Below are 8,699 nucleotides of genomic sequence, written 5' to 3' on the forward strand. Positions count from 1 at the left end.
ATTTTGGTTTGTAGCATTTCGTTAAATATGGGTTTAACAAAGTAAAGACCATCATCAATAAAACCAGAATAAATATGAATTCCATTCTTAGATAAAGATACAGAGTCAATATCAAAATAAACTGAAACAAATTGTTCATGCAATCTAGAAATCGAAAGCAAATTCCGTTTGAAATTTGGAATAAAATAAACATTGTCTAACAATAAATATTTATCATTTGCAAAAGACAGTCGCATTGTCCCTACTGCCGTCGCTGAGATCTTTGCCCCATTGCCCACTCTCATCTGGAAAGATCCTTCTTCAAGATTCTTGGACGTTTCCAGCATCTGCAAAGAAGTACAAACATGATTAGATGCCCCTGAATCAACTATCCAGGTAGGAAAGTCATTCTCAACTAAACATGTTTCCATGACCAGTAAATCTGATTTACCTTGCTTCTTCACTTTCAGCTCATCGAGGTACTTTTTACAGTTCCTCTTCCAATGGCCGTCCTGGTTGCAGTGGAAACACTTTCCCTTAGACTTTGGAGCAACCTTGTTATGTTTGTTCTTATGGATCTTCTTCTTCCATTTGCCCTTATTGTTCCCTTGATTCTTCTTCTTCTTATTCTTTGATGAAGAAGGCCTCCCATCAGCTGCGTTGACTTCAGCAACGTTTGCCTTGCCTCCCTTATCACCTATAAGCGACTAAAATTGTTGCAGCTCATTCAGGAGCTCAGTTAAGTTATCATTCTTTTGGTTCATCAGATAACTTGTCTTGAATGGAAGGAAATCAGGAGAAAGTGTCTCTAGTATCATGCCAACCTGGGTCTTCTCATCAATCTGAGACCCATTAATTTCAGCCTCATTAAGATGATTAATCATCTTAAGCACATGCTCACGTATAGAAGAACCATTCTTCATACGGCCGTTCATAACGGCTTTGACAACGGCGTGTCGGGCTGAATCAGATAGACGTCCAAACATCCTCTGAAGAGAGTCCATGATCTCTCTAGCAGTCGCAAGGCCTTCGTGCTGAGTTCTCAGCACTTCATTCATTGCTGCTAGTAGGTAACAACAGGCCTTGTTGTTGGCGTTGATCCAGTGATCATATCGCTCGGTCAAAGCCCTGGCGGCAGTGGCTGGAGGCACTGGAGGACAACCCTCCTTAAGGACAAAATGGTAGTTTTCACAAATCAAGAGGATATTCATGTTGCTTTTCCATTTGACAAAGTTTTCACCATTTAAAATTTGGGATGCGAGAAGTGCGAAAATAGGATTTGACATTTTTGCTGAAAATAAAGAATTTAACTCCATCAACATTTTGCATAAATATCACTTCTAAATTTAAGGCATATAAATATGATGCATGAATGCATATGTTAAATACACAAATACATGTTTAATTGCCTAAGGAATTTTAATCACCACAATTAAGTGCCGCCGTAGGGTAGGTCAAATAATTGCTAATTAAAATGAGACTATCTCAATTAATAAATACTATCTGAAATATCACATACTTCTAATATTTATTAATTTCCTTTTATTTAGGTCAAAAAAATAATTAACCAATTTAATTATCTCTTTATGAGTGTAACTCACCGCTTTAGATCTTTTAGACTTAACTTAGAAGTTGCCGCCGTAGGGTAGGTTAATTCTAAAATACATCTTAGAGATCCTATCTCTTTGGAAGTCAACATTGTTATTATAATTAATGAATACCCTCCGTACGGAGGACGAAATCAAAGCGTCTCGGGGCCTCATTAATTACTCACGGTGTTGTACTAACGGTGAAGACCTATGGGTTGTATTGTCATATTACCCGCTCCCACTCATTATTTACAAATGGTGTATTTATTTTATAAAACAACTCTTGCTTTATACTTTTCAGTGAATTTAAACAATTTAAGTCACTAAGATCCAAATAATTTTAAACAACTTTAAAATTATATTAAGTCATTTGTGAATTTTAAAATTTAACATTTAAATTTATAAATTTCACATTTGACTTATATAAATTTTTTCAAGAACCATTTGCTAATTAATTTATTTAAATTTAATCTCATTAAATTTAACAACTTTAAATTTAATCTTATTAAATTTAATAATTTTGAATTTAATCTCATTAAACTCAACAATTTGGCGCATTTAATTAATTTAATTTACTAAAACAATTTTAGAATTAAAACATATAATTAATGCGCATGATGCATGTCATACATATAAACTAGGTAGGTACTTTTATCCTAGATGGCATGTTAGATGCATGACAATACAATTATTATCAAACATAATAAATAAATAAATAACATGCAAGCAAAATGAAAAAACTTGGCCGGGTTCTATAGACCTAAGAATTACAACCCCAACATAATAATAAAAATAAAATTATATCAAAAATAGGTCTTCTTGTAATTCTCCATCTTCAAATATTCTCCATCTTGATGTCTCTTTTCTACTGGATCAAAAAAATTTGGTTTTTGGGCCCCCTTTTGGGATCTGGGCCGGCTGGAAAAGCCAGCCCAGAACCTATTAGTTTCTGCCTCAGTAACCTCATTACTGAGGCAGAGCAGGCCCATTCATGGGCCTGGGCCTTTGCACCTTATGGTGCAAAGGCCATCATCCGTGACTTTACCTTAAGGTGCAGTCCCTTGCAGCAGCTTCAATGCTGCTGCAGATCTGCCATGGTCGACCTTTGGCCATGGCAGCCGCCCTTTGCCGGCGACTGTCGCCGGAGACTGTCACCGGCGACCGTACGGTCACCGGAAAACCTTTTTTTTTTATAGTTTGGAACTTTTCTAAAAAAACAAATAGTTGAAACTCTTCCATGATGATCCTCTTGCGTTAGGAGAATAATAAATTACATATTGATTTCTATTTTACAATTGATCTAATCAAAATAAAATAACAAAAACTAATTCCATGGAACCGGAAAAATTTACGACCAATCCATTCGCATAAAACATAACCATCACATAATAATTATACATCATATGCATAAGTGCCTACCCATTAAACAGTCATGAATTATCACATAATTTAAACGTTAAGTTAGCATGAAATAAAGACCGCTCTGATACTAATTGATGGTTTCTCAAACCGGATTTTTAAAAAAAATTATGCGGAAGTGTGGTATCGATCGAATCACATAAATTAAAATTTAATGCGATCATTATTTCATGTTAATTTAACTACAAAGATATTAAAGAAATGAATGAGGGTTTGACCGTCATTCGATTTTGACAAAAATCTTGAACTCCTCCAACACCGTCTTGAGCTCTTAAATTCTAAGAACACCATAGTTCTTTCTCAATGTATCTCCGGATTAACGTGAACTCGAACATGTGGGCGTTCTAATAGGTTTCTCAACACATGAGATGGATGAATAGGAAAGCCACCTATAGTTATCACTCATTTTTCTCAAAAGTATACGATGGCACTGAAGAAATTTTCTTTAGTTTTTCTTTTGTTCTCATGTTCTTTCCTTTTCTTTCTTTCTTTTCTCTGGAAAAAAACTTTTTTGTTCCTCCGAGAAAAACCAGAACTCATTCTCGTTTTTGAGTAAATGTGCAGCCGCACATTTACTCCATTTCCTCATGGTGAGGAAACGTGCAACAACACGTTTCCTCCCACTCCCTTTTTTTTATTTAAATGAGGAAACGTGCTGCACGTTTCCTCATTTATATATATATATATATATATACACACACACATTAACAGGGAGAGTGAAAAGAGAGGAAACGTGGAGAATAAAAGAAAATTTCCTTTTTATAAAAAAATAATTAAATTCATCCAAATTAATTTAAAACAATTTTAAATTAATTTTAATATTAATTAATTAAATTAATTAATATATGTATATTTAGAATTCTTAATTCTAAATTAATAATTATAACCCAATATGATATATTCAGTTCACATTAATCTTATGGAGCCATTGAGAGGAACTATGGACATTATTATTTTAAGCTCCAATAATTTTGACAATTAATTAATACCTTAATTAATATGTCAAAATTATTAATTCTAAATTACTCCACTATAAATTTGGAATTGCACTCTAAAATAATAAAAATAATTATGTTCACGGAATTTGTGTTATCCATTGATATAGTCACTACATACGAATTAATCCTCCATAAACGGTTCATAATTAAAGCTAGGTATTTTCCGTTAACCTTTTTAATTATATCTTTCTCCATAAGTACAATTGATCCTCTAATGAATAATATATTTTATGATCCAATCATAAAATTGAGTGCTCTTATTATTCAAGTCCCGAATCAACACTTATGGGAACCGTCCATCTACTTCATTATGAAGGAATGGATTTCATCTTGTAAATTAATATTCCCGGCTATTTATTTTACTATGCTCCCAATATACCAAGACTTTGACACTATTCACATGTGTCATTACTCAATATGTCAAAGAACATAATATCATAAATAGGAGTTTATTAATTACTCAGAATTAAGATTAATACATATATGACCATCATTGATTAATATTGAATACTCTATTTAATAACGGAATTTATTAGAGATTCATAATTAATCGCGTTCCGGTCCTATGTAATCATATCACATAAAATACTTTCATTCCAATAATCTCATTATTAACAATCTAGGATAAGATTATTTCATTCAGAATGTAATGAACCGCATTAGTAATTTTAAATTAAAGATCCCAACTTTAATTTATAATTACGGACAAGTTTAGATTATTTTATTTCAAACATTATCCTCTGCATATAACAATTATATACAATGTTTAAAGTTACATTTAAAAGTAATATAGGAATTTTGATATTTATAAAACATCACATATATGCAAAATAATATTAAAAAAATTTCTCATTTCATTAATAATTAGTAAAATATTTACATATTATTTAATTTACAAGCATATATCCCAACAGCCTTCTCTTCACTTTCATCTCCTTTTTTTTTTTTTTTTTTTTTCCCACTTCATCTCCCTTCCTCTATGTCCATGTAGTTCTCCCCAAATTATTCTTTATTAACCTGAGCATTTCGTAGTATCCATTCAGAACCAAATTGGAATGCAAGCAAAGAGGCAAGAAAAAGCCTACAACAAAATAACCAAACAAGTTGGCAGCCCCAATTTGAGATTCGATTAGAAGAACGGTGGAACGAAGAATCTACTAATATACTTTGAAATGTATTCTCTCGCATTTACACTGTTCGAACTTTTCATTCAACTATTTTGTCTTTGTTTGTCTCCTTTTCTTCCCTTTCTCCACATTTGATTGCCTGACTTGGCTTTATGTTCTTCATCTCCGTTTTTTTTCCCCACTTCATCTCTTTTCTTCTTCTTTCTTCTTCATCTCCTTCCTCTGTGTCCATATTGTTCTTCACACTTTATTTTTTTAATAAGCAGAGCATTTCGCTTTATTTGTCAAGAGAAAAAATGGAAGGCAAACAAAGAGGCAAGAAAAAGACCACGACAAAATAACCAAACAAAACTATAGTCCCAATTTGAGACTCAATTAGAATAACGGCGGAGTGAAGAACCTACTTATATACTTTGAGGAGATTGCAGGTGTTTGGGTTTGTGCATTTCCGTTTTTTCCGTTTGTATTGGTCTCTAATATTTTTATGTAGTTTTGAAGAGCTGAGATTATCTGTTTGATTTTGAAGTTCGACATTATTGTGTGCTGCAAATTCATCATTGGGTGTTTACTCTTGTATCTCTGTCTAGTAAGTGTTTAATATGTTTTAAGAAATTTCATTTTTTTGTTTGTTTCAAGAAAAGATGTTGTTTAATCTTCGAGCTCCAGTTCTGCTATACCTTTTTTTAAATAAAAAGCGAGAGCAGAATTCCAAAATTTCCAAGAACCTTCATCTTTTTGATATGATAAATAACTTATCTATATCTCTAAGGGAACTAAACAAAACTATAACTTTACAATTTTTATACATGAAACTAATAAATTTTTAAAAACAGAACAAGCACATGCGATGCATGTGGTCCCCACTAGTAGTTAAAGAATAATTAGTGCATTTGAGAAAGCCAAGATAGAAGGCAACTATGAATCATGTGGAACTGTAGAAAAAACAATTAAAGCCGACAATTACATCTGAATAATGAAGACAAAAAAAGGAAGATAAAAAATTGTAAGATTGTCTGCTTGTATATGTTTTTTTGGTATGGTATTATGTGTACTATATATAACTAGTCTTATGAATCACTCCAAGAATCAAATCACGGATGATCGGAAGAATTTTATATTTTTATAGAAAAAAAAATATGGGGAATTGCTTTTCATTAGTTTAACGGGGCAATTTACCACTTAACTTTAATTTGTTGCCATTGATAATGATCCATTTAGTTTAATGGCCAGTCCTAATTAACTTAACTAACAAATAGTTACATGTGTATCACGTACGTAGCCATGAATAGTCATGAAAAAGTGTAGTGAATAACGAATATATCAATGCTGAATATGACTTGTCGAAAAGGGTCCATTTCAAAAGTCATACGCAACACATTAAAATGAGAGCTCAATCTAAAGTGAAAGCAAAAGAGATATGTATAACTACATGCCAAAGAAAAAGGTTTCCAGTCTTATCTCGAGTAGTACCCTAGCTATTATAAATACAAAGAAATGGCGTTAAAATGAAGTTAAGCCTCAAATATTTTATCCTCTGCACCTTCATATATCTCAGTGTCTGTATATATATATATATATATATATATATATATAGTAGCTTTCCTAGCTCTCTTTTTTGGCTGGAAAGCCCTCTTTATGTTGATAATTACGGAGATATATATACTTTCGTTTGAAAGATATGGAACAAATACAGGTACGCCTGTGATTCTTGAATTCTGTAATTGTTTTTTTCTTTTTTCCTGAAATGTTGTAGGCCTTTCGTCCTAGGTAAAAGCTAATGGTTACTACTAAATTACGAGCACAGATTTCACTGGTTTACTCGAAAGTGTAATTTTGAACTTTAGGAGATTTGAACTTTAGACGGCCTCAACATTACAAATAAGTGTGGAATTATTGGTAAGAGTCAAATCTGCAGCTATAAACTATATATATTTCCTGCTCATAAAATTGTATAATCGATTTTTTGGTTCTTGTTGTATACGAGAGAGAAATCTGTTTTTTATGCTGAGTGTGTGAAAGAGAGAGAAAAATCTATTTATGACATTTAAGGCTTGTTTGGTTCACGCGTTCAAATAAGTGATTCTAATTTATTGACGGGAACTTTGTGAAAGAATCATTGGTGGAAAAATTTTTATTCAAATTATTTGTGAGAGGAAAACACTATAGCATATTAGAATTATGAGTTTAAATACATTTTTTAAACAATGCCTAAATCCCAGTTCACTAACAATCTCCTATGTCTTATAGGGACGCACCTCCAAGAGCCTGCGAGCAAATGAACTTTTAGATGGAGTACTCATTTGAGCAAGATTTCGCAACTAAGTTGTGTTTTCAAAGGTCAAAGAGGCCGTATGGCTAGAATGCCTCGTCCTCGGACCTTCACCACGACCAGGTGGCAATCACTTGATGCCTCTTTGTCAGCAACACAAGTCAGATGTTATTCAAAAGAATTTGTTTTAAGGTTGTTACCATTATTATGTGACTTAATTAACGACATTGGAGTCATGTTGTATGTGTAGTAGACTGTCAGCTCTCAAAATATGTTGTATGTATCAGCTCTCTGAGATGGCATGTGAGCATTTTTAACTTTTGGAGAACAAAAGGTGTAGAAAAATATATATTGTACTTCCCTTACCCCAAAAAAGAATGTAATGGAAGGACAAAATTATAATGTCAGAAGCACACTACTTGCAATACGATTATAGTACCTTCAATTTCTTTTATCAGGTGGGATTAATTTCACAAATACTCCACAAACTTTATAGCCTGTTTCTACATGATTTTGAATTTTGAATAGGGTTCATGCCATCCCTTAAATTATGTATCTTAATTTTTTTTTTTAAAACCTTAATTTGTAAAATCCATAAGATAATGGCTTAGTTTGGTAGTTCTATAGATTTTGAAAAAATTAATTTTAGTTGTGCTGAAGGAAAAAACAACTGTTACAAAAAGCAGCTGAGTGTTTGGTAAACTATAATTATAATAACTGTGCTAGTTCCAAAATCAGTGTAATAGCGTTTGATAAATTATGAGGTTGAATTGCTGTAGATAGTTAAAAATTACGATTATATTATATTATACTATAATATAATATATATAATTACAATATAATATATATTTATTATTATATTTAATATAATAAAAACTATTATTATATAATAAATTATATAATTATAATATAGAATATAATAATATTATTAAAATAATAAACTGAAATAATTAAAAATTACGATTAGATTATATTATATTATACTATAAAATAATATAGAATTACAATATAATGTATATTTATTATTATATTTAATGTAATACAATAAAACTATTATTAAATAATATATTATATAATAATGATATAGAATATATTAATATTATTAAAATGATTAATATAATTACAATATTATAAAACATATTATAATATTACAAAAGAAATAATAATATTTCAATTATATTATAATTAAAAATTATAACTATATTATATTATATTATATTATATTATATTATTATTATAATATCATATTATATGATAAAATAATAATATTAGAGTTATTAATATAATTATGATATTATTTGTTACAATATTATTATTA

General features: G+C 30.8%; 1 long non-coding RNA gene across 1 annotated transcript; it reads left to right on the top strand.

The window, feature by feature from the left end:
• The first annotated feature begins 6,753 nt into the window (after positions 1 to 6,753).
• Positions 6,754 to 7,790, top strand: LOC112092970. The gene is made up of 3 exons (XR_002902847.1): positions 6,754 to 6,805; positions 6,917 to 7,008; positions 7,360 to 7,790. It is a non-coding gene; the product is annotated as an uncharacterized LOC112092970 (long non-coding RNA).
• Positions 7,791 to 8,699: the final 909 nt, after the last annotated feature.

Source organism: Morus notabilis, unplaced genomic scaffold (genome assembly GCF_000414095.1).
Source record: "Morus notabilis unplaced genomic scaffold, ASM41409v2 Scaffold1006, whole genome shotgun sequence".
Taxonomy (NCBI): Eukaryota; Viridiplantae; Streptophyta; class Magnoliopsida; order Rosales; family Moraceae; genus Morus; species Morus notabilis.